The 24,581-nt window shown below is 40.5% G+C and overlaps 2 protein-coding genes across 7 annotated transcripts in view; both read left to right on the top strand.

The window, feature by feature from the left end:
* Window positions 1-131, top strand: part of LOC116278414 (uncharacterized) — a 94,559-nt gene extending 94,428 nt beyond the window's left edge. The window contains exon 9 of one of the 2 annotated variants that reach the window (XR_012065919.1): window positions 70-119. The gene's annotated coding sequence lies outside the window, so the exon portion shown is untranslated. Of the gene's footprint in view, window positions 1-69 lie in introns of both variants that reach the window. The other variant, XM_072952549.1, reaches the window with a different exon arrangement.
* Window positions 1-24,581, top strand: part of LOC107035255 (coiled-coil domain-containing protein 144A-like) — a 104,275-nt gene that overhangs the window by 4,746 nt on the left and 74,948 nt on the right. For 3 of the 5 annotated variants that reach the window (XM_072952541.1, XM_072952540.1, XM_072952539.1), the window contains exons 2-10: window positions 1,791-1,909; window positions 5,168-5,316; window positions 7,936-8,050; window positions 8,560-8,750; window positions 14,491-14,661; window positions 15,453-15,571; window positions 16,332-16,469; window positions 20,301-20,489; window positions 23,042-23,194. The gene's annotated coding sequence lies outside the window, so the exon portion shown is untranslated. Of the gene's footprint in view, window positions 1-1,790; window positions 1,910-5,167; window positions 5,317-7,935; window positions 8,051-8,559; window positions 8,751-14,490; window positions 14,662-15,452; window positions 15,572-16,331; window positions 16,470-20,300; window positions 20,490-23,041; window positions 23,195-24,581 lie in introns of those variants that run through there. The other 2 variants (XM_072952538.1, XM_072952537.1) reach the window with 1 other exon arrangement.

Raw genomic sequence — 24,581 nt, 5'->3', positions numbered from 1 at the left:
CATTGGATACGTTTTGTAACGTAGTTATGGAAGTCATGCTCTAACCCTTCTGCATTTTACTGGTGACAGGCATGTCACAAGCCCACCCAGATTCAAGGAGAAAGGAATTAGACACCACCTCTTGATGGCAGGAGAGACAAGGTACTCAAAGGGCACATGGGATGGGAGATACTGCAGCCAGCTTTGGAAAATATAATCTGTCACAATCTCTCAACATGCTGCAGTACTGTGTAAAGAGAATTTGGGGTTTGGACAAAGTCTTTCCACTTTGTGGAGAAATCTGTTAGTAACTGGACTTTTTGTAGCTTTAATTGATCTTTTCTTGGCTCTGTCTGTGGTAAAAAATGGTTATGGATTAAGCTTACATGATCTCAATATAAATATTCTCTGTTACTAGTGTCAGAAACTAATTATATCAAAGAAAAGACCAGAATGAAAGGAACAGAACAGCTATTTCTTGATACATGAGATGGCAATTTTGAGTGGGTAAAAAGGATGTTTTCACCATTTATTCCACACTTCTAAAAACATGTATCTTCGTGACTTGAGAATCCATTTGGATAAAACTAATGCATTGCCATACACAGCGAAAAGATAAATGTTCTCCTCCATGTTGATGGGTTGTTACCATGTTCCAAGATTGTCTTAATTGGCCACTGCTTCCATCTAATTTTTGTCATAATTAAATAAGGCTAAAATAACGTTTTAAAAACCACATTATCTCCTGATTTTATTTGGCTTATTATAGAAGCTCTGGGCATGTGGTCCCTACAGGTACATAGAGTGTTTCTATCAGGTTTATCTTGGAGGTTTCAGGAAGAATTATATTGGATAACGTGTAACACTGGTGTAGGAAGATTTTTCTTTTGAAAGTAATTGCATTCCAAGTCCATAGGGTAGTTGTTTGAGACATTATTTATTGATGAGAAATGAAAATTAAACCAAATAGGCCAAAATTACAGGACAGTCCTCAAGAGTTCATCTGTTTCGTTACTTCTGCGTATGGCTTAACTTAGCTAAATCCTTACAAGATGCAGACAACTCTTGACTAAGGTCAGGAGTAGTGGTCTGGAGCTGCCTTCTGGAATATATAAATGAGTTCAGAGGAGGCCTCTTACATAGAGAAATGATTATATGTGGATCTTAGTGGATGTGAACGTTGTTTTGTCTCAGGAATTAGAGACATTGACATTTAGTTTAGATTTATGTTTGTTTCTCTCTGATCCATTAGTCCTGTAAGTTGTAGCACAGAGACTATCACTAGGAAACCTTTTCTTGAAGAACAACGTGGAAAGAAATAAAACAACTTTCTGTATTTTTTCTTAGGCCACCCCTTAAAATGCCACAACTCCCCAAGCATCCGTTCCATTTTCTCCCAGTCTAGCCCGATTTAAAATCAAGAGGACAGCCAGGCTAGATGAGAGTTGGGGCATCTCCCTGTGGGAGCTAACTCAGGATGATTTACATGGTATTTAATCACTGGACAAGAAAATAGTATGTTTGGTGTGTTAAGGGATCTCCGAAAGTTTGTAGTTTTACCCATTTCTTGATTTAGTGGGCTCCCAATGAATGGATACTATCATTTATTTTCTGAAAAGCATTTTGGTTTACATTTTTCAGAGTGGTAAAAGCATGCTTCTCTGTAGATGCATTAGATTGCTTGCTATTCACTTGAATTGTATAGAACAAGCCATCTCGTATCAGGACTGATCATTTCTTAATTGTAGCTGTAGAAATGACAAGTCAACTCACACATTTACAATTTTTGCTTCCTGTGGTTGTCTGAAAAGGAGAGATGATGAATTAGAATAATATATGGAGGCAAGATGGTAGTGGAAAGAACAGAAGCTTCGGGGTCAGAATTCCTGCGTCCCAGTTCCAGTTGCATCATGTGCTCTCTGTGACTTCGGTAAGTTAATTTATCATCTAAATCTTTCTTTCATAATCTGTAAAATAGGGATAATAATGGTACTTACAGAATTTTTTTTGTTGAGAGTTAAATGTAACAACGTATGTTGAAGCACTTTGAAGAGCATGAAATTGTACGCGACATTATGGCAGGAGACCTGTTTCGTTGTGTCTTGTTGAGGATTTCTGTATGTGTGTGTTCACGTTCCTAAGATACTTGTCTGTAGTTTTATTTTCCTTTGATGTTTCTGTGTGATTTGACTTCAGTTTTTAGTGGCCTCATAGAATGACTTGAAAAGTGTTTCCTCTTTATCCAGGTTTTGTAAGTTTTTGTAAAGAGCTAGAATTCAAGAGTGAAGCTAAAAAAAGGTCTTCTTTTGTTATCATTGGAAGCTTTGTGTTTCCTAATTCAGTTACGAATTCAGTTTCTGTAATTGTCATGTATCTATTCCGTTTTTCTATTTATTCATCAGCCAGTTTCAGTATTTTATGTCTTTTTAGGAATTTATCCATTTCACCCTGGTCATGTGTTAGTGAACAGCTTTTCATCGTGTTCCCATATAATCGTTTTTATTTCTGCAAGATTGTTAGTGATGTTCCTTCTTTCATTCCTGATGTTAGTAATTTGAATCTTCTCTTTTTTTTTCTTGGACAGTTAAGCTAAAAGCTTATCGGTTTTATTGGTCTTTTTCAAAGAACCAACTTTTTGTTTTGTCGATTTTCTCTATTGGACTCCTATATTGTGTTATTTTTTGCTTTAATGTGTGTTATTCTTTCCTTTTACTGGCTTTGGGTTTAGTTTACTCTTCTCCATGTCTTAAGGTAGAAGGCTAGGTAATTGATTCATGATCTTTTTTCTTTTTTAATATAGGTACTTACAGTTCTCAATTTCCCTCAAATACTGCTTTAACTATATCCATACATATTGATGTGTTGTGCCTTTATTTTCATTCACCTTGAAGTATTTTCTAATTTCTTATATGACTTTCTCTGTTACTCATTGTTATTTTGGGAGAATGTTGTTTACTGACCACATACTTTTGAATTTCCCAGTATGCCTCTGTTACTGATTCTAAATTTCATTCCATTGTGATCTGAGAACATATTTTGTATAAATTCATTCATTTAAAATTTATTTTAGCTTGTTTTATGGTCTAGAATATGGTCAGTCCTAGAGAATGTTCTATGTGCACTTGAGAATGTGCAATTTTGTGTTCATTGAGTATACTTGGTTTATAGTGTTGTTTAAATTTTTAATTTGTTTTTCAGTCTTCTATCTAGTGGTTCTATTCACTATTCATATTTCAGTATTGACATCCCTACTATTATTCCTAAGGGGTTTATTTCTCCTTTCAAGTCTGCCACTTTTTAGTGGCTCTATTATTGTGTCCATGTATGCTTATAATTATTATATCTTCCTGAGGCACTGACCCTTTTTTCATGATAAAAATCTCTTTTTCCCAACTTTGTTGTTTGTTTGTTTTCAATCTTTTTTGTCTCTTATTCGTATAGCCATTCCGGCGTTCTCATGGTTGCTGTTTGCAGGATGCCTCTTTTCCCATGCTTTCATATTCAGCCTGTCTGTGTCTTTGAATCTGAAGTGTGTTAAAAAGCCTCTTTTAATTAGTATTTCATTAAAATTATTTGGCACAAAAGGTCATGTAGTGACAATGTTGTCTCTAAAGATGGATGACAATGTTTGTTTAATATTTGTACATCTCACAATATTATTATGCATTATGTAATGATGTTTTTTGAATATTAGGTATAGTCTCCACTTTTCAGGAAATTTACAATATAATCTAAAGGATTTATTATCTTATTTATTCCTATTGCTCTGAGAATTATAGCAGATAAGAGGATTACATTTCTATTACAGTAAGACAGCAGATGTCTTAAACAAATTTGAATTTGACTCTCACTTTTAATACATAAAATAATCTTAAATCCAAATGACAGAATTAATTTTAAACTTATGGGTTCACGCCACTACATTTGTGCCAATAAAAATAGAAGCCTCCCAGAAGTTTCCAATTTTTATGTCAATATGTTCTTTGAAATTGTGTTGAAAAGCAGGGAAATAAGTTTACTCACTATATAGTCTCACTTACTGATTTTAGCATATTTAGCTGTCTTGTAAGATGATTAACATAGTTGATGTATGAGCTTCAGAAAAGGAAAAATTAGCTTCTGAAAATGACTGAACAGCAGCTGGAGTTAATGAATAAGTAAGTGAATGAATGAATGTATCAACCAGATGAAACGTGAAATGTAGGTTTTTTAGGTATTATGTGCAATGAAAGACTTAGCAGAATTCAAGGTAATGAAAAATAGGAACTGTCTATTCTAATATCTTTACATGTGGTGAAGGATTGGATTATCAAATCAGACCTACATGAATTGGAGACGTTAATCAGTTCAAGCTTTACTTGTAATTTTAAGGATACAAGCAATCAAAAGACCCAGGAGAAGCAGAAAGGGCTTCTGGACATTGAGAGAGGCCCCCAGAGCTTTTCTTCTCACAGTGACAAAATTCTCAATCCCACAGCAGTAGATACAATCGCAAAGGAAGTTCACGGGTTACCTCTTGTAACTCAGAAGTGATGGACTGTGACATGTTTCCATTTTACACCCAGGTAGTTGCATAGCTCATGCCTTGTGCCCCATAAATCTGTAGATTCTAGGTTTGTTTACCATCGTCATTCTAAACCAGGAGTATCCTGCTAAAAGCCTTTATAGATAAATATTCTTTTTTTTGTTTTTAAAAAAAGCAAATACCATTAGTATATTTGCCAGTTTGTAGCACACTTATAAGGAAATTAGACCAGGTCTTCTGTCTTCTTCTTTCCTGGGAGAGCCTCTTACCCAACAGGAAAAAAAAAAAAAAAATTCTTTGACTCTTTCCTCTCTAACAGATTAACTCATTTAAATTCAAATTCAATTATTAACTTTTTTGATATGAATAAGGTAAAATATATTAAGGAACTTCAGACATGTTTTTAAAAATCTTTTATTTCATGTAGTTTGGCTTAGTTTGGTTGGTGGGAGTGGGTTGAGAAATATGATCAATATGCAGTTAATCTAAATATGTTCTCACCACCAACAGGTATCTGTAAGAGCAGCTTGTTGTATTTCATGTGTATGCATGTGTGTGCACGTGATATGCAGTTCTTTCTTCTACTTGACGTTAGCATATTTGAGAAATCATCAGATGGTTTTAATTTGCAATTCCTCTTGTTTTTCTCATCCCACCCCTCAGATCAGGATAGAGATCCAGTACTTCCAGGAGTGGCCATGACAGATCTTACCACTGGCCTTTATGCATGTGGAGCCATTATGGCTGGATTGATACACAGATCTAAAACTGGAAGAGGACTGTTCCTTGATTGTAACCTGCTGTCATCCCAGGTACCAACCCAAGTGACATTTTAGATAGTGGGGTAAAAACATGTATCTGTGTTATGCTTTTTCATGTCAAATCCCACAGTCACATGTGCAGAAACAAAACCAAAACAGCAAGACCCACCCCAACCCCAGCCGACAGCAGTAAAAGCTGTTCTGTTTTGGGTTCTTGGTGTTGTCAAATTAAAATTAATAAAACCACAAAAATTTTGTTATAATGCAGACATTGCAGTTGAACCAAAAATTTTAAAGACTGTCTTTTATTTGAGTAGGTCTGTTACAGTTTTTCAGACAGAGTACAGTTGTTTCTATTTGATTGTCATGTGAACTCTGACTTCTTTTTACCCAAGTTTATTCATCTTTTTTCATGCTGTGGACTCTTCGGTTAGTCTGGTGAAGTCTGTGAATCTTTCCTCACAATTAAGTTTTTAAATGCATAGGATGAGATACTTAGGATCACAGAGGTAGCCAATTACATTGAAATATACTCATTTCGGTGTAAAAACCAACTTTGTGTCATAATAACATACATGATTTTTTTACTAATCCATTAAACCAGATCTATTCATGGATCCAACATCTTTCAATTCTGAGGTAGTGTTGGGCATAAATGATATTTTTAAATATCTGCAATATGATACTATGATATGATACGAAAATCCTTAGTTACTGCTAATACTCTTGTGGTTTGTTGCCTACATTCATAATTAAAGAAAATGCTAAATTTTAGTTACAGTGTGATGAAAATAAAGATAGAATGTTTTTCCTTTCAAGTTAATTACTCCCCCAGATTCTTTCCATGAACTCCAAATTCAGAGCCCTTGGTTTAGATAGCTGTCAGTTATGTTGAGCTAAATGCTGAGTGGGAAGAATAAAAGGGTTAACTGACTCTCAGATTGACATTTTGCCTCCTTGTAACTGGATCAGATCTAGATGCTGTACCGTATGTGGAAGTTAATTCTGAATAGATAATTTTTCAGGGATAGGAGGAAAAGAAAACATCTATTTTATGCAAGGAGACATTTTACTATGGGCAAAATTGCTTTATAGACAGAGACGTCAATTGGGAATTTCAGATGTAAATGGCATACATGGGAAAATAGTAAACTTGGAACTCTGCTGTGGAGACTTTTTCTTTTAGCCAAATTAAGGTGGTGTATAGAGGTAAAAAACATTAGTATGGTTGAATGTGAAACAGTATTATTATATGTGAGTTTTTAATATTAGCTTTGAGTCTTGGTCCAAAGTTTAATGGTTATATAGCAGTGTAAAAGAACTCTCTCCAAATGAATGATCCAGCTCCTTCACAGAGAAACCCAGATGTTAGTTATGGGGAGAAGCTGGAAGTCTTTTCTTCCCTCCCCTAATGTTACAGCTGTAAGGAAGCTGAGGTAGGTTAAGTGGGTAAAGGTTGCACACCCAGTAAACATGGAAGCCGCGAAGGTTTCATGGGGGTATGGCCTGTGCAGCCATACCAGGCCTTAGGCTTAATTTAAATGCTCTGCTGTCACTGTCTTGAAATTCTGAATAATCTTTGAATGAGAAGCCCTACGTTTTTTCATTTTGCACCAGTGCTCACAAATTATGTAGCTGGTCCCACATTTGGGACTTAGCCCTCCTAATCTCTGCCTGGACAGCTCTTCTTACAGTATGTCAATGACTAATGAATTAGCTTGGAAAAATTCTCTTGTGGAGTATTACAGAGTTTAATTCTCTTGTAGCGCTTAACACAGTGGTTCACAGTCTGGGGGTGTGTGGTTCCATGGGGGTGGGAGTGGAGGTGGGCGGAGTCACTGGGCTGTTTCAAAGCGAGCGCACAGTAAATGCAAGCTCATGCCCACGCCCGCACACCCAGACATTTCAGCCGCTTTGGGAGTGTGTCTGTATTTGTTGTGCATGTTGCTTCTTGAGGCTGTGAGTCCCATGTGTGTAGGAATAAGGTTTGTTCTTGCTGACAGTGATCCCCGCCAAGCCCAGCCCAGTATCTGTCAAACAGCAGGTCTGCTGATCTTTGGAGGTCCATCAGAGAGCCACCGTTACCAGTCGGTTTTGCCTCATAACTCTTACATCTGCTGGGAAAACTGGGAAAAGGTGGTAATCCCTGGACTTAGGATAAGTACTTGATAAACAACTAAGATGAAATGATTTGCTTTCTGCAAGTGTGGTAGCAGTGAATTAGCCTATTGTGCTGAAGCTAATCCAGTCATAGGTTGCTAAAATTATTAGTATATTTATGACTCATTAGTTACCTTTTTTGGGGGGATGGAGGTAATTAGGTTTATTTATTTAATGGAGGTCCTGGGGATTGAACCCAGAACCTTGTGCATGCTAAGTGCGCACTCTACCCCTGAGCTATACCCCCTGTATTAGTTCCCTCTTTATAAGTGACATATTGTATTAGTTTCAGGTAAATATAACGATTCAGTATTTGTAGATACTGTGAAATGGTCACCACAGTAAGTCTAGTTGGCATCCATCACCATGCATAGTGACAGAAGTTTTTTTTCTTTTGAAAACGATCATGGCATTTAACCTGACAGACAAGTGTTTTTGTTGAAAATGAGAATTTTGAGGAAGATAGCATTTGGAGTCACGAGATGACTGGGTGTTATGTTTCCGCTCCAGGCACCTGAGCGCTTGCTGTGTCCCGGCTCTGTGCTGGCTGGGCTTGTAGTTGGAGGCCACGCGTCTGTTCCCGGTTTACTACTGGAGGCAACCAAGGTGTGTGTGCAAGTTGGAGGTGAGTAGAGCAGGTGGCCCTCGATCACGTGGGCTCCATCAGTGGTGGGAAGAGTGTTGGGGGCTGGGAGCCTAGGAGCTGGCAGACACCAGTCACAGAGGAAACACTCCTCAGTCCTGAGCGGGGCGGATGGCCTGGGAGGACGGTCCATGCTGGGGGAGGGACGTGAGCAGATTGCTTTGGGGAGAGTGAGCGTAGTGCCCTAAATGCAACTGATGGTAGTTTTGCTTAAATAATCCCACTGTGGAGGTGCGTTTCTCCAAAGCCTGTTTGCCACTGCATTTGACAATTTGCCTGATCCCAAAGATACTTTTTACTTTTTCCACCTGAATTTTTATCTTTTCTGTATTTAACATAGCAAACCCATTAATAAATAGCATTATTTTGCCACTTCTTTGCAAGTAAAATTCTTTCTGGGGTTTCCACTTCGTAGTTTAATAATCATTTACTTATTTTATGTATTTGCCGCCCTGAAATACTGATCCTCTTTACTTACTTTTTCAACACAGATTCATTGAGTGCATACTGGCTGCGAGGCACAGTGGGTAGTTATGCCGTTAACTTCTGATCAGCCAGCTCGGGCAGCCCCTGTCTGTGTGAATGTTGCAGGTGGACGGCATGCTGCGGCTTTAACCGTCGATGGGAAAGTGTCTTCTTGGGGTGCAGGTGATGATGGCAAACTCGGACACTTCAGCAGAATGTAAGAAACTTTTCTTCATTACGTGCTAATAAGAAACTTAACTGATAAAAAGAGTGAAGGCATTTTGAAAGTTATTTTGTAGAAAATTGAATGGAAGTCATTTATGAAAATGAAACTGAAAAATATATTTTTAAAAATCTCTGTGAATGTGATTTGGCCTCACAGGTTCTGTTTTAAGGTTTGCTAGTTCAGCTGATCTGTAGCCGTTGTCTTGATTAAATTTGGATCCGTGTAAATGTCCTTATTTTTCTTCTTTCCAAAAGGCTGAATGGATGGTAGGGAAGATTATTCGATCTTCTCTAGGAACTGTGACAAGCCCTGGCTGATAGAGGCCCTGAAAACCAAGCGCTTTCTGTCCCTGTAGATCAGCTGGCCTTTTTTAGAGTTTGATGTAAATGGAATTATACAGTGTGTACTCTTTCCTTAATCTCACTTTTTTCAGTCACCATAATTATTTTGAGACTCATCCACGTTGCATCAAAAGTTCGTTCTTTTCAATTGTTGGATAGTATTTTACTTATGGGTGTGCTGCCGCCTGTTCCTCTGTCTGCCAGTTGACGGACTCTTGGGTTGTTTCCAGTCTGGGGGCTGTACCAACAAAATTGCTGGGAACGTTTGTGCACAGGTCTCACAGGGACCTGCACTTGTGCTCCTCTAGGGCAAGGGCCCAGGAGAGGAATGATTGGATCACATGGTAGGTGCATGTTTACCTTCTTAAGAGACCTACAAACTGCTTTGCAAAGGGCTTGTTCCAAAGCTCCTCCGTATTTCTGTCTGTACGTGGTCTGGCCAGTCTTTAATTGTAGCCTTCTTTATAGATGTGTAGTGGTATCTCATTGTGGTTTTACTTTGCATTTCCCTAATGACTTAGGAAGCTGAGCATCTTGTTTATTTAGCATCCAGATACATTTTCTGTTAAAGTGTCTGTTCATATCTTTTGCCTGTATTTAAACCTAGGTTGTTTGTTTTTTTATTACCGAGTTTTGAACATTCTTTATGTATCCTGGGTACAAGTCTTTCATCAGATGCGTGATTTGCATATATTTTCTCCCAGTGTGGCTTGTCTTTCATCCTGTTGGGTGAATTTTAAAGGCCAGAAAATGTCTATTTTGATAAAGTCAGTTCATCCATTTTTATCTTTCATGGATCGTACTTTGGGTGTTGTGTCTAAACAACCTTTGCCTAACTCAAGATCATAAAGATTTTTCCCCTGTGTTTTCCTATGAAAGTTGTATAGTTTTTGACGTTTAGGCATATGCTTGAACTTGAGTTAAATTTCATATATGGTGTGAGGTATGGGTTGAATTTTATTTATTTATATTTGATGTAAGGATAGTCAGTTGTTTCAGTAGTATTTGTTGACAAAAACTATTGCTTCTCTATTGAAAGAATTTGCACTTTTGTTAAAAATGAGTTTTCGTGTATATGTGGATGTATTTCTGGATTCTCAGTTCTGTTTCATTGATTTATTTTTATGTTTTGATGCCATTATCACAGGGTCTTGATTACTGCAGCTTTATAAAAGACTGAATTCGGGCTTTGCTGATTCTTTAGCTTTGTTCTTTTTAAAACATGTTTTGGGTATTCTAGGCCCTTAGCATTTTCCATGTAACTTTTAGAATCAGCTTGTCAATTTTTATAAAGTAGCCTACCTGGGATTTTGATTGCATTGAATATAGATCAGTTAGAAAGAGCTGCACAGTATTGAATCTTGCAACCCATGAATGTAGTACTTCTCCCCATTTGTTGAAATCTTTCCTATTTCTCAGCAGTGTTTTGCAGTGTCAGTGTACAGATCTTGCATATCTTTTGTTATATTTATTCCTAAATATTTCATATTATTTATCCTGTTACAAATGGTATTTTAAAAATTTGTTTTATTCTTTGCTGTTATCTAGAAATATTCAAGTTGTTCCTTGCTAGTGTGTAGAAATAGAACTGCTGTTTTTACGGACATTTGGATTGCTTCTAATTTTTGGCTGTTACCAATAAAACCTGCTATGGATATTCGTGTACAGCATTTTGAGTCAGTCTTCCGTATTTTGAATAAGCCACTCTTGGTTTTGTTGCTTTTTTGTTTCTTTGATTTTTCTCTGTTGTTTGTCTGTTTTCAGTTTATTGGTTTATAGTCTCACCTTTATCCTTGCTTTATGTTGATTTTCTATTCTCTTTCTAGTTGTTTTGACGTGAGAGTTTAGATAATTGATTTGAGACCTTTTTTCTAACGTAAACTTTCAGTACCATGAATTTCCCTCTCACCACTGCTTTAGCTACATGTCTCCAATTTTGGTATGTTGTAGTTTCTTTTTCATTCAGTTTTATGTATTTTAAAAATTTCTTTTCAGACTTTAATTTTGACTTATGGGTTATTCTTTTGTACCTTGTATTTGGTTTGCTAAAAAAAAAATGAGGTTAAGAACTTTTACCTGTCTGTTCATGATAGATATTTGCAATTTTCTGTTAATATTCTCTGGCTGGCCTCATAGAATAAAGTGGTAAATGTTCCAATTTCAGTTTTCCTTTTTAACTTGTGTAGAATTGGCGTTATTTCAATAGAATTCACCAGTGAAGCCATCTGGGCCTAGAGTTTTTGTCGTGTGGTTTCTTTATTATTTTTTAACCTCAAATTTAGTTCCTTTAAATAGCTTCAGGGTTATCTTGTTTCTTTTTCTAGTAAGGTTTCTGTCTTTGATGGAAGTTGAAGTTATTGGTATCAGGTTGGCCTCAATGTTTGCTTATTTTCCTCTTAACATTTGCAGACTGTAGTGATGCCAGCGCTCATTCCTTATGCGGGTAATTGTGTCTTCTCTTTCCAGTTTGTCTAGAGGTTGATCAGTTTTACTAAATTTTTTTCAGAAAACAAGCTTATGGTTTCCTTGATTTTCTCCATTGCTTTTTTGTTTTCTATCTCGCTGAACTCTGCTCTCATCTGTATTAAGTCTTTGTTTCTAAAAGCTTCAGTCAGTGGCTTAGGCTCTTCCTGCTTTTCTAAGGAGACGTTTTTCTTTTCTAGATTAATTGACTGCTCTTATCATGACCAGTTACCCTCTTTATCCCTTTACTTTGAAATTTTTGCTTTAAAATCAAATTTGTCTGATACTAATACAGATAATACGATACAATAACATTTCTTTTGATCAATGCTATATAGCATTTAAACCATGATATTCCATATGCCATGACGAGCCCTGGTACATCTTTTCCATTCTTTTACTTTTAACCTATTTATCTCTTTACGTTAAAAGAAGCTTCCTTGTAGGCAACGTATAGTTGGATTTTGGTTTTTAATCTTTTTCTCTTGACAGTCTCTTATTGGGGTATTTATTCCACTTACATTTAATATGATTATTGATGTATTTGTTTTCTATCAGTATCTTGCTATTTGTTTTCTGCTAGTTCTAAGTGTTCATTGTTCTCTTCCTTCTCTTTTTCTTCCTTTGAATTAATTGTTCATTATGACTTTGTTTTTTCTCCTTTGTTTTCTTTGAGCTCTGACTTCAATTATTTTAGTGATTGCTTTAGGATGTAAATCATGCACATGTAACTTATCATAGTCTAGCTTCGGATGATACTACCTTGTTTCACATACACTAAGTGAATCATACACTAGTGCATTTCTATTTCTTCCCTTCCCGCCTTTGTGCTATTATATGTTTCTGTGTCTGTTGTAGACTTGATAGTATTTTTTAATTAATTTTTTTACACACTAGGTTATCTCTGTAAGTAAAGTAAATAAAAGAATGTCTCTGCATTTGCTCATGTGGTTACCTTTTCCAGTGCTCTTCATTCCCCTGTGGAGACCCAGGCTTCCATCCGGCGTCATTTTCGCTCTCCCTGAAGGACTTCCTTCATTATGTCTCGTAGCTCAGATCTGGGGTTCATCCTTTCAGCTTTTTATGTCTGAACTAGTCACTGTTTTGCTCTGTGTTCACAGTGTATTTTAGCTGAGTATGAAATTTGGGGTTGACATTATTTTCACTGAGAATTTGCTGTCGTTATCTTGGCTCTTCTGTACCTAACATGTCTTTTATCTCAGACTACTTTTAGGATTTTCTCTTGATTTTCCTGGTTTTTATCTTCATGGTTGGTGTACTTATAGTTCATTATGCTTCTTGGATCTTTGGGTTTATAATTCTCATCAAATTGCAAAATTTTTCATTGTTTCTTCAAAAATTTTTTTCTGTACCTCTCTCTCTCCTCTCTTTTGGGAGGTCTAGTTTTCATGTATGTTAGGTCTCTTGAAGTTATCCCACAGATAACTGACGCTTTGTTCATTTTTTAACTTTTTTTCTGTATTTCACTTTGGGTAGTTCCTATGCTGTATCTCCAAATAAACTAGTCTTTTCTTCATTTTCTAATACACTGTTAAGGTTACCAAACTGTTTTGGTCTCAGACATTGTAGTTTCCTCTCTAGAGTTTTTTATAAAGAGCTAAAACTTGGTCACCTCTTAACTCTTTGTTTTTATTGAAGTATAGTCAAATTTGTTATTATTTTTCAAATTTATTTTTATTTTTTTCAATGGAGGTACTGGGAATTGAACCTGGGACCTCTCATGCATGTTAAGCACGTGCTGTACCGCTAAGTTATACCCATCCCCCCCATCCTCCCCTAGAAATTTGATTTGAGTGTTCTTCTATCTTCCATGTCTCTGGTTCTCTTCTTGAACATATGTAATACCGATATAATAAGTATTTTAATTTGCCTGCTGGTTGTAAGATACGTGTCAGTTCTGAATTGTTCAGACCTATTGATTTTTCTTATTTCTGAATCACAGATATTTTCCTGCCTTTCTGCCCACCTGGTAACTTTAATTAGGTGGTGTACATTGTAAATTTTACTCTGAATGTTTCTGGAGCTTTTTGTATGTCTATAACTTTCTTGAGCATAGATGTAATTAAGTTACTCTGAAGTAGTGTGATCCCTTTGGATCTTGATTGGGATTTGTTAAGTGGGTTCAGTCCTGAAGTTAGTGTGGGGCTAGTTGTTCTACTCAGTGCCTGGTGAACGGTGAGGTCTTCCCACCTGGCTGATGGGAGCAGGCACCGTGCCGGGCCCTCTGTGCCCTCCCAGCCGGCGCACCCCAGCACAGTCCTTTCCTGCAGTTGGTTCTCTGGCTTGGGGCAGTGCCCTCTCACATAGGCGCCCATCAGCTTCTGCTGCATCCTCAGCTGCACGTCTCCGGGGGGCTCTCTGGGCAGTTCTTTCCTCTTGCATCCAGTATGAGCTTTGGCCACGCTGGACTCCCTGGCTCTGAGCTCTACCTCCTGTGCCCAGAGAGACCACTGGGTCCTCCTGGTTCCTTCCCTCTGCTGAAGTCTGGGAACCCCGAGGGCATTGAGCTGGAACACGTATCCACTAAGACTGTATATTGTAAAGTCTTGTCTTCTTGCTATTGCTTTAGATTTCTTTTTGTCTTGCATTTCAATGACAGGCAAACACACAAATAGTTTATTGTGGTAGTGTTTCACAGCTTATGTCTGTACAGCTGAATTGCTGTAAGTGCTTTCTGCAGAAGGATTTACATCTTTTTGCAGTTACAGTGAACCTCTGCTGAAAGTGGCTTCTTTGGAGAAGTATATTTTTTAACTCTGAAAGATAAAAATGAACCTGATACTTAATCTGTGAAATAGGAAAATGCATACTGCAATGTGTTCTACACATTACAGGAGGTCAAGTTATAGAAATAGAGCAAACTGTAATCTTAAGAATTGAACCCAAGCTTTGTTTTTCTTTTTCAGGTGTGCCTTCAGGTGCTGATTCTTCTGCTGCCGGTAGTAAAATCAATGGTGCAAATAATTCTAAACCAAATCGCCTTTCTCTTGCCATGATCCTCCTGTCATTAGATGGGGATCTGGCCAGACAGCAGCCTTGTCTCATGTACTGACGGCCCTGCAAGTCACGTGTGCCAGGTAGGCTTGTTTGCTGAGTTTTGAAATCCCACAATTATGTAAGCACAGGGTTTTGTAATGTTTTGATTGATCAGATGTCTAGGAGAATGTTAGGTTCATGTCTCTAAATATTGTGAGTTTTAGGTCAGATACCGTTTCGTGAATGATGGTATCTTTGTGCTTTCTTAAGTGAAGTTGAAATACGAATTAGAAAATCAAGTTAAAGAACATTTTCATTATTCTTTATGGCCAAAACCCTCTGAACTGATTTGGGGGGTTGAGAGGAAGAGTTAGATGGTACTGATGCACAGTAAGGTTTTAGGCCCTTGTCCTCCCCTTCAGTCTTGATAAGGCAGAGCGGCCCATCTGTCCGTGTATCCTGGCTACGGGTCTGATCACAGAAAGAAATACTCACACAGGAACTTGACTCAGTCGTTGAGAGCGCGCTAGTCCTGGCTGCCTCGCGTGAGGCGCCTTTGGTCTTTGGCTTTCAGTAAACACAAAATTACCCCCGACCTCCACCAACCCAGGGAGATTTCTCGGGGACAGTCAGAGGCTTTTTCTGCTTGGATTTTTATGTTGGCAGTTTTTCTCCTGTCTTCACTGTGGTGAGTCAATAAATACAATCAGGACTGAATATTTTAGCTTTTAGCCAGGGGATACGTAGTAGTAACATCCATTTTTTTCTCTAAAACTCCTTTATACTTACCCTATATAAGTGAGTGCTCTAGTGAGTGCTTGTCCTGCCCCGACCCTGCTGCCCCGCGGTGGTGACGGGCAGCTCCCCCACGCCTGGCTCTCTCTCCTGACAGACTCTGTGGTCGGGGCCCTGATGCCCGCCAGCATGGTCGCCCCAGTGTAGTGTCCCTCGTTCTCTTCCTCGGCACCCCCTTCCTACGTGTCTGCCGTGGCCAGTCCCATGAATGCAGAGGTATGTGTGCTGGCTGTTGATACTGAAGACAGGCTGGATCCCAATCCACGGCAAGAAAAGAGAGGGGAGGTAAAAGCGCACGGGAGAGCGGTGACGCAGCCTTAGATCAGGAAGGAGGAGGCAGCTGCTTCACGTCACTCTCTCCCTTAATGCAGAGTGTTTGTGCTGCTGCTGAGTTTTGGCTTGAATGAGAAAATACTCCATTTTAACAGGAGGCTTTTTTAGTGCTTCAGTGGAAATAGGTTATTCTTTTTAAAAGTTGCTAAATGCAAGTCCACAGTCCTTTTTTAAAAAACTTTTTTTGAGGGGATTAGGTAATTGGGTTAATTTGTTTATTTTTAGAGGAATTACTGGGGATTGAAGCCAGGACCTGGTGCCTGCTAAGCATGCACTCTGCCAGTTGAGCTATATCCTCCTCTCTAGTCCACGGTCCTTTATCTGCAGCTCTGAAACCTGAAAGCTTTGAAAGCTAAAAGTTTTTGTAACTTACTTTGGAGGAAGAGATGTGAGCTCATTTCAGTCGTCTTCATGTGACCTGTTGTGAATATTAATAGGTTTTCCTGGAGTATGCATGTGCTTGGCTTTGCAGGGCTGCCCCAGACCCTGCTGGAGGTGGTGACTGGTGGTGCAAATGCCTCGCTACATCTATAAAATCTGGAATACTCCAGCTGGCCCACAGGGCTTTATTTAATAAGGCTTTTGGAGGTGGGTGGCAAGTGTGCCATGTTGCTGAGTCTCTCCTCTTCTGTTTTTGTACTAGAGTGTCTCTTCTGAGGATGCTGTGACCCCCTCCGCAGTGACCCCGTCCGCTTCCTCAGCTTCTCGGCCGTTTATCCCGGTGACGGATGACCCAGGAGCTGCCAGCATCATTGCAGAAACCATCACCAAATCCAAAGAGGTCAAGGGGATTTCTTCTTTACCACTTTATTTTGAAATAATCTTAGATGTACACACAACTTGCAGAAGTAGGATGTAGAAATAGAGCACAGTGCCCTCCTGTGTGCCGTCCACCTACGTTCTCTAACTCTACTCAGGTTTTGCTCACGGTCCCAGTAGTGTCCTTTATCAGTAGGACCCAGCCCAGGGTTGAATGTGGTCTCTTTGGTGTTCAGTATGGAACACTCTTTCAGTCCTTCCTTTTTGTCAGAAACCCCACAGGAATGATGCAGAGTGCTTTCCAGCGCATCCTAGTGAGATGTGCGATGTGCTGCCTCACTGGGGGTGTGAGGTCTTACCACTAGGTCAGGAGTGTTTGCCAGGTTTCTCCACTGGAAATTAGGAGAATGGTAATATAAGTGTTCATGGGGAAACACTTTGAGCCTGTGCAGGTATCTTGTCCCTCATCGTATTTTCACCTACCAGTTTGTAGTATCTGTGATGATTCTAGCCGAGTGCATCATTGCTGTGGTTGTTGTCCTGTGGTCGTTTTTCAGCATTCATCGTTCTTTGTGGACTGTGATTCTTCTGTAAGGGAGGACTTTCCCTTCTTGTCTCCTCTGTCTGCACTGGTGTAGATTCATGGGATCCTATTTTACTCAAATAATGACATACGTCACTCTCATCATTTGACACTCAGATTGTCCCAGACTTGGCCATGGGGAGCCCTTTTCGGCTTATTTGTCCATCTGACGTCTCCCCATAACTCTGTGAGCATTTCCTTCCTTTCTGGCACGTTAGTGTGTTCCAGTCTCATCTTTCACCTGCCCTGGCCCTGCCCCGGAATCAACCATTTCCCCAGGGAGCCCTGGTTCCTACTGGTGGATCGTTAGGATTTAGAAACAAGATCTGGGAGCTTGGTAAGCTGATTACCCCTGGGTGTCCTGAGTTTAGGCCCTCTCAGCAAACGGACATGCACACACACTTACCCAGGATTTCTCCCTTGATATCTTATCTGTATAATGAAAACCATGAGTGGTTCAAACCGGTACTTTCAATTTCAGTCCAACACCACAGGGTTTATCCTTGCTGTCTCCCTTTCTGTATTTTAGGTGTATAGTACTTCTGTATGTTGCTGGATTGCTTTGCTGTGTTGCTGATTTTTGTGCCTGTATTCATAAGGTGTACTGAGCTGTAGTCTTCTTATGATGTCTTTGCCTGGTTTGGGTACCTAATTAATACTGGCCTCCTAGAATGAGTTAGGCAGTGTTCCTTCCTCTTCTGTTTTTTAAAAGAGTTTGTGAGTGATTGTTGCTGACACTTTTTAAAATATTTGGTAGAATTTTGTTTATTCTTTTAACATGTTCCCATTATTCTTTTATTTCCTTGTTTCCTGGCACAACACAAAATTCTAGGCTCAACAATACATTTTATGCTCCAGCACAGAAATTAGGTGTTCCTCCAAGAAGCCTTGGTTCTTTGCAGTGGGGAGGGTGTTTAGTAGCCAAGGTCTGGGCCTTCATGTGCTCATTGCTGTTGGGAGGTTGCTGGTCACAATTCTTCGTGTGCACAGATGTACTCATGTAATTAAGTTAGTGGATCATATTAATGATTGCTTTGTTATGTATCTACATGTGTTGGAAACCACTGGTTCCTAGCAGTACAGTCAGTACTAGTAAGTGCACAGGATTCATTCTGGCGTTCCACCTCTGTATGTATAACTTTTCTCTGAAAATGAGAAGCCTGGCCCCTTACAGATGGTTCCATAGCTTCCCCTTAGGTAGCCTGCCTCCCATTTTGGCTGCCTCTCCTCTCCCACATGGGCACCTCCTTCCCCTGCACAGCTTATGGTGCTCAGAACCAGTTTGCTCTCTGCAGGGATGACCTCTCACCCTGCTTGACCTGTGACCTCCCCCACCCTACCCCCCAGGCCAGCTGGCCCAGAGCAGAGACACCTTCCACCTAGCTTGGCTCTGTCACACCAGCCACCCTCCCAGCGGGTGCCCTCCCAAGCCTGCTCAGGTGCTTCCTGTGCCAGGCCCCCTCTCCCTGCCCACACTGTCTCCCCGCCGGCACATCCAGCTTCGGAACAGACACATTATTTTCAATTACATTTGGAACTCTTGATTTACTGTGGTGTTACTGCTGACAGAAATCTGTCCTATGGGAATTATTCATAACCATCTGTGGTAATAATTGCTATTTATAAATTAGGTGTCTGAACTGACCTTCTGATACTTGGCAGTCTTCTACGATGAGGGTTTAATGCAGAAGTTACTCTGAATTATGGGAAATTTTTGCTTTTAGGGAGAAGAGGGATGGTGTCATTTACTTCCTACCAATTTATGAGACATAGGCATTATCCAGAGTATTCCCCTAAATTCCTCCCATTTAAGTTTTGGTTTGATTCATAAATTATGACAAAGTAATCTTCATGTTAGCTTTGGGCTATAATTCACATTCAAGGAGATATAGCTAGTGATTTTATTTTTTAGCAATTCCCTAAGACTTGTCCTCTCTCTCTCTCTCTCTCTCTCTTTTTTTCCCTCAAATACCCCCATACCCCCACCAAAAAAATGTTGGTACTTTTTCTTGTTTTATACGATTTGTATATTCCACCGAATGGTTTTGCTGCTCTTCAGTGGGTGAGATTCTGGAATGTCATTGTTTCTGGTGAGTTTCACTTGCTGATTTCCTAGGTCTTCACTAAGAGGTGGGAGCAGGGTCTGTTTGTTTACAGGAAAAAACTGCTCCCACCTCAGAGAGCGCTGGTTTCTAGGGCCAACTTGGACACTGATGGCATTTGCACATCAGATGGGTCCCATTCTGATTGAGGTTCCTAAGTGGGGCTTGTGCTTCCCCCGGCTCAGTTGTGTTTGGCAGGCAGGTTTCACTGAGATCCCGAAAGCAAGGGAGGAGAGAAGGCGGCATCTCCACCATCGTGTTCTTCCTCTGGCGAGCTGGACTCTGCCTGTGGGACTGAAAGGAACCAGGTCCTCCCCTGTTCAGCATGGGGTCTCAGTGATTCCCACTCCTGAGCTCAAAAGCTACGGGATTTCCCAGCTCTGATGGCTCCCTGTTCCTTTCTGTAGGCCGAGTCCCACTGCCAGCGTTCAAGAGGCTCTCGTGTGGTGGGCAGCAGGCTGGGGATGGCTGTCCCGGGCGGGGCACCCTCAGGAGGAGGGGTGGAGGGGGCGGAGATACAGGCAGGCGGCCCGTTTCCTCTGCTGATGTGGAAGGGAGGTCAGTGACCGCAGGTGTGGTGTGTTTTAACTGAGACACTGTGAATGGGAAGTAAAAGGGGAAGAGAAAAAGGAAGAGAAGACTCTCATACTTTCTTTTTTTCTTTCTCAAAGAGCCCCGGGAACAAGAGATTATGGGCAGTGTGTTACACACCAGTGCGTTTGTGAAATAAGACCCTGGGGAGGAATTATGAGGAAGATGTAGAAAAAATATGTAAAAGTGCAATGTAGAAGTTTAGTTGATAGAAAACTCCCAATCATCCCCTGTGAGTGGGGGCGGGGATAGATTTTATGTGGTGTGACTTCATTCCAAGTCTCCCCTTATAAGGAGCACCTGTGGTGTGAACTTGATCACAGTATAAGTCGTCGTTCCTTCTGACAGCTGCTGTGGGTAATTCGTAAAATAGTTACTTGGTCCTGAGAGCGCAGTACGTGGTGGTGGAGATTTTAGGGGCCTGTCATCTGTTACTTCACAGTATTTCATGGTCTTAGATGCCTTATCAGCTCCCTAGTTCCTCAGCAGTTGTGATGTATCCTTGGAGTTTATGGGTAAACTGGTGACTGTTTGTCTCTGGATACATCTTTCCTCATTTATTTGTTGGACTTTTTAGGATGCTGAAAGCCAAACTAAAGCATCAGACCCAGGACCTCAGTCCTTGGATGAGTTCGCCAGTCTGCTGGTCACGGACAGCACGCGTACCTTGGACCTGCTCAAGCTGTCTGTGTGCAGCCGGGCGGGGCACACAGGCAGGGACGTGCTTTTGGCTGTGCTGTCCGGCACGGACACCGCCTGCCCCCAGGTGAGCCGCGGGCGGGCAGGCAGGCAGGCAGGCGGGAGGTGCTGCCACCATCCTGGGCTTGAAGGGCTCCGGGAAAAATGAATCCCCTCTCTGTCTCCTGTGCTGCAGTGGCTTCTAGCTTTACATTTTGAAATCGCTTTGATATTTTCGAATTTAGAAATGTCTAATTTTTACAGAGTCGGATCTGCCAGTTTTTTTCATTAATGACTTCCGGATTTTGTATTCTGCTGAAAATACGCTACCATCGTGATACTGTTTAAAGAATTCTCCCAGGTTGCTTCTAATCATTTTTATGACAATTTGTTACTATATTTACCTTTTTGAGAGATAAAGTAGGGATTCAGCTTTATTTTCCTAGGCAGTAAGCATACTGCCGCAGCATCACTGACTGAATCATGCATCTTTTCCCCAGTCATTTGAAGACCACTTTATCATATTCTAAATTTCTGTGTGCATTTCGGTTTCTTTATGGACTCTTTTCTGTTCCATTAATCTAATTTCTTTATGCTCTAATACCACAGTGTTTTAACTATGAACTATTTAAAATAGGTTTCAGCATTTGCTAGCTCTGGGCTCTGTGGGACTTCCGGCCGTGGTGGTGTTCTGTGCCTGGCAGCCTCCAGCCACAGAGGCTGTTGAGCACTTGCAATGTAGCTGGTGCACCTGAGGCACTGAAGTTTTCATTTTACTTAACTTCTTAATGGATTTAAATTTCAGTAGCCTCATGGGGCTAGTCTAGGGTGTACGGTCAGTGCTATGTTAATATCTCTTAGAAACAGCTGACCAGTCCTGAAGCCCTTGGGCTTCCCGAAGGGCTCTTGCTTATCAGTGGCCTTGTTCTCTGCCTTTTCAGAGCTGGGTGTGTGAGGGAGGCCGATGCCCTGTGCTCTGTGCAGGTGTGTTGTCAAGTGTCTCTCTGAGCTCCGTATCACTACCACCGCCGCCGCCACCACCACCACCACCACCACCACCACCATAAAGTACTTAAGTATGGCTGAGTGGTCTTGAAATCATAGTTCTGGTTTAGGAGCTGTTTTAGGGGCATGTTATTTCTTAATTGTATTCAGGAAGAACTAAAAAGTGGTAGGTTTCCTACTTCTAATTTTTTGAGGCTAATTCTGAGATTACATCAAGGTAGACTGCCATAAGCAAACTATTGTTTTCACAAGTTTACTGCATTTGTGAGAGGAAAGGATGGAATGAGAAGAACTCGGATCTAAAGTAGTAATGCCCCGTATTCGTTGCACACGCAGCTACGAGGCCTGGTTCTCTGTGCGTTTGCTCAGTATGGAACACAGGTGTTCCCTTTGTTTACAGATAAGGCAACTGAGGCTCTGAGAGGTTGTTAAGTGCCTCAAAGACACTCAGGTTGCTGGTGGATGGGAGAAATGATGTCAGATCCTATGCACTCTTAGGGCAGAACCACAACTGTGACCCCTTTGTCACCCTCTCCTCGGAGCTTACTCACCTCTCCTGGGGGACTGACTGGCTTTCAGAGAAAGTTTGTAAACCCCAGAAGAGCCCTGGTGGGCTGTGCATTAAGGTTTGATGATGTCAATGTCTCAGATTCAGGGGGAGAGAGAAACAAAGATGGGATTGTCTTCCAACTTTCCTGGCCCAGTGGCAAGATGCTACTCCTGTGTCCTACCCTGACCTAATTTGGAGGACTTTATTAAAACAGAGGAACATTTGACTTTATAACAATATTGCCTAGATGGCAGCGATCTCAGTTTGTCATTAATAAAACTACTTACTAGGCTAATCTATTTGTTACCTGATATGCTGTGAGAAAAAAATAGATAAAAACAACCATTTATTTCTGAAAAGTACAGACTAGAAAATAGTGTTATTGATTTTTGTAAATTAAAAAATTTGTCATTTACTGTGTTACTGCTGTAATAACATTCTCATTTGTTTTTAAAAATAGCAATCAGGGAGTTTATAGTCAGCACTATTAACCATTTCAATGGTGTGAATAACTAAAATTTTAAAATGCAGTCAAGTATGGATTGTAGGGAGAATGTGGTTCTGGGAGCTGACCCTCAACATCTCTGGTCAAGAGACACCCCCAGGTGTGCTCGTATTTGTAGCCCTCATTTCAGACAGTCCGCTGCTGTTTGACCTGGATGGCTTGATCATTCCTCTTTGCGCCTCTCCTCTCCTGCTTGACCCCAGTGCCTTCTAGGATCTGGGTCATCTTTATCACCGTGCTGCTGCTTCGCTTGAGAGTTTTGTTCCTGAGGCCGACTTTCCTCATCAGGTTGTGTATTAAGAGAGATTCGTGTAATCAGAGGCCTTTTGTTTCATCAGTTGGTATGTGTTGGGTGTTTTGTGTGTGTCAGGTGCCTCCTGGCTACTTGTACCTAGATCTCTCCAAGCATCTCTGTGAGCTCTGGGCTGTCTTGATTGTAAAGGTGAGGAAACCAAGCCCTGATTAAAAGTAGACTTCTCAGACTCCCACATGCTTCACTCTGCTTCATCCCTGCAGAAAGATCTGGATCAGAGTGGGCATCCTGACATCTTCCTGCTTTGTCCCCCACTTCCTCCCACAGGTGGCTGATAAAGTGGTTGGCGCTCTGGGTCACCGAGTTGGAGGACGTAACCACAGACTCAGAGTGGCCGCCTGTCCTCCCAGCCCGTGGTGGTGGAGAGCAGCCGTCCCTACGCAGATGACACTTCCTCCAGTGGCACAGTGAAGATACCAGGTACTCAGGGCTGGTCCCAGGGAGGAAATGTGGGGGTCCCTGCCTGTAGAAGAGCTTCATTTCTGCCATGGCATCAATAGAAGCAACTGTCATTTTTCATAGAAAAGCTACAGAATTGCACAGCTCCCTCCTTGGGTCTGATGAACTTGCTAGAGCATCTCCCAGAACTCAAAGAAACATTTATTTATGTTTCCTGGTTTATTACAAAGTATAGGAAAAAGGATGCAGTGAACAGTCAGATGAAGAGGTGCACAGGAGGGTGTTCTGTAAACGTCTTTGAGGTGAATGTGTAGGTGGTCTTGTTGAAATCACCTGTATCTTTACTGATTTTTGTCTACTTGTTCTATGAGCTGCTGCAAGTTGGGTTTTGAGATCCTCAGCTGTCACTGTGGATCTGTCTCCTTTTTAATTTTCTATCAGTGTTTCCTTCACGTGTTTTGGGACTTTGTTATTAGGTGTGTGTATCTTTGTAATTGTTACATATTCCTGATGGTCGACCCATTTTTCACTGTGAAATGTCTCTGTTTTGTCTCTATTAACATTTCTTAAAGTCTATCTTGTGTAATATTAGTATAGCCACTCCAGCTCTCTTAATGGTTACCTGTTTGCACTGTAGATCTTTTTCCATCCTTTTACTTCCCACCTTTTATGTCTCTTGAGTCTAAAGTTTGTCTCTTGTTATGCACCTTTTAGTTAGCTCTTGCTTTTACTTAAACCAGCCTCATAGTCTTTGTCTTCTGGTTGAGATGCTTGGGCCATTCACACTTAATGTAAGTATAGATGTGAGTGGATTTATATCTCTTAGTATGCGTATATTTGGGAATGTTTTTATTTTGCCTTCAGTTTTGAAGGATAGTTGTGCTGGATGTTGAATTCTTAGTTGATAGAATTTTTTTCCTCTTACCACTAAATTTGTCACCCTCCTGGTTTCTTGCATTCATTGTTTCTCAGGAGAAGTCATAATCATATTTTATGTCTTTTTTTCGTGTTGTGGCTTTCATGGTTTTCTCCTTGTCTTTGGTTTTCAATAGCTTCAGTCTAGATGTGTCTGGGATGTGGATCTCTGTGTTTATCCTACTTGGGGTTTGTTAGTTCTTGGAGCTGTCGATTAATGTTTTTCATCCAATTTGGAGTTTGGGCCTGTATCTGTTCAAGTACTTTCTCTGACCCATTTTTCTCTTCCCTCTTTTTTTTTTGTGGGGGTGGTGCAGAATTCCCATTCTGCGTATTTCTATACTTAATGGTCTCCCAGGTATTTGAGACTATTTTTATTCAGTCTTTCTTCTTCTGTGCTCTGGATAGAGAGTAATAGAAATTGCACAGTCTTAAAGTTGTAGTGATTCTTTTTTTCTGCCATTTTAGAGCTGCTGTTTTGTCCAGCTGGTCA

This window comes from Vicugna pacos, chromosome 31 (genome assembly GCF_048564905.1).
Source record: "Vicugna pacos chromosome 31, VicPac4, whole genome shotgun sequence".
NCBI classification, from domain to species: domain Eukaryota; kingdom Metazoa; phylum Chordata; class Mammalia; order Artiodactyla; family Camelidae; genus Vicugna; species Vicugna pacos.
The sequence above is the reverse complement of the archived record's forward strand: the minus strand, read 5'-3'. Positions and strand labels throughout refer to the sequence as shown.